A 2,064-nucleotide genomic window follows, 5' to 3' on the forward strand; every position below is an offset into this window, starting at 1 on the left:
TATATGTGTATACACATATATATGTATATGTGTGTGTATATATATGTATGTATGTTCTTCACTAAGAACTTTTATTATTCGCTTGCAAGTTGACAGTCGATTAGGATCTTAATGTCTGGACTGGTTTGCGTAAAGCTCTGAAGTTTATTCCAAACCAATATCTCAGAGTTTAAAACCTTGACTGTATGATCTGGTTGAACTGTAAAGTGCCTTGAGATGACATGTGTTGTGAATTTGGCGCTATATAAATAAACTGAATTGAATTGAAAACAACACGTTCCTTCCGTTAGGGCGACAAGCGTGCGAGCTCGTGCATAACTTATCAAACATAAAACTTGGTCCCCTAAAGCTTCTCTAGTACATTAACATAAAAATGCATTGCATAAGATGGATTGTGTTGCTGAACGACAGATGCGGGCCTCCAGTCACGCCTGGGGATGTAAGGCGTTCACAGATTACGACTTTTTATAATTCATATTTCTGTTGAAACAATTTTCAACATTTAGGTCTCTTTCTTCTTAAAAGGACGACTAATTCGCCCCACCCTATTTATTTAGCTCTAGGCATAATGTCTTCTAAGAAAGAACAATATACATATCCTAGTTATTTTGAATAGATCCTCTTACTTCTGAGCAAGAAGAAGAAAAAAGAGCCAGACGGGGGTCACTTTTCATTCCCAGTGCATTTCTGAGCTTCCTCAGATAACCTACAGATATTTACTTTTCTTTTTTTCCATCTCCGATCAGACCCCAAATAGCCCTTTTCATGGCACTAGACAAAAGTGCAATAAGTGGAGACTGGGATGGGGTTTGAGGCCACCTAAAAAAAAAAAAAAAAATGTTGCCTATTTTCTCTCTCTGCTGTGGAGCCAGGTGAGCACATCACATATGGAAGCCTATAGAATACGGCTCCCTTTAACTTATTATGGAGTCAACTTGGATAAACTTGGATAAAAGGTAAACGTTTGTTATTAATGCCAGACATGATTTCAAGTATCGGAAAGAAAAAATATAGTTTACACAATGCATTTTTAATGGAAACAAGGTGGAATTACTGAAATAAATAAGATCTTGTGAATCTATTCTTAAGTAAAATATGTTGCTGAATTCTTTGAACAATTGTAAAAATGATCAAAAACTGGGGGGAAAAAAAACATTTGCCATTTTTAGCTTTTGCTTTGAATATAGGAGGGAAACCCCTCTTCAAGCCTCCATGGATGTCAGTGATACACACCACCAAAATTTTGTTCCCATCACCTTGTGCATTTCTTCTTTTCTTGTTAAAAGCCTTAAACTGACCTCTATGGAAAAGCTTTTAGTCGTCGTTTCCAAGAAGCTCTGGCAGTTAAACTTTCCTCCAGCGCTTTTCTGGTTCATCTTCTTTGGCATTTACAGTTTTTTAGAGCTTCTAGTTGTCAACAACTTCATATTACACAATGATATATGGGCAAACTTCATCAGGCTTATCTATAGCCAGCCTTACCTTAACTTTATTTTTTTAAATTATTTATTTATTTATCCTTTCCTACTTGCTTTGATTCTGTTTTATTTTACTATATTTTAATCATGTAAAGCACTTTGCATTGTCTTTGTACTGAATTGTGCTATACATATAAATTGCCTTGCCTTACCTTTTCAAAAACTAGTTGTACGTTTGTGTAGGATCTTTGTCAGCCAAATGTGTCCTAAGTTTTAACCGTCCAGATGTGGGAAAGGAGAAGCTTATCTATAATTTTCCCGTCTGAGACCTCATGACACCAAAGCGAATACCACTGGTAATTAGGGTTGTCAAAAGTATCGATTCTCAAAAAAGTATTGATACTGAAATGTTGTATTCGGATACAATACTCATTTTCAAAAGTATCGAGTACCAGTCGCACCTAAACAGTCATTCATCTAAAGTGCAGAACAAAGGAAAATGCACTTTCTGAACACTGTGATTGAATAATTCTGTGCACTTTTCAGTTTCAGACTTTTTTTGTAACAGTTGCAGCTGCTGAGAATTATTTTTGTTTCTTTACCGGTTTGGCTAGTGTCATTGTTATGTGCGCGCTTTCAGGAAATC

General features: G+C 35.9%; 1 protein-coding gene across 3 annotated transcripts in view; it reads left to right on the forward strand.

Annotated features, from left to right (window-relative positions):
• Positions 1-2,064, forward strand: part of dock11 (dedicator of cytokinesis 11) — a 134,203-nt gene that overhangs the window by 102,122 nt on the left and 30,017 nt on the right. The gene's annotated exons all lie outside the window — the stretch shown is intronic.

This window comes from Cyprinodon variegatus, unplaced genomic scaffold (assembly GCF_000732505.1).
Source record: "Cyprinodon variegatus isolate N-32 unplaced genomic scaffold, C_variegatus-1.0 Scaffold894, whole genome shotgun sequence".
Taxonomy (NCBI): Eukaryota; Metazoa; Chordata; class Actinopteri; order Cyprinodontiformes; family Cyprinodontidae; genus Cyprinodon; species Cyprinodon variegatus.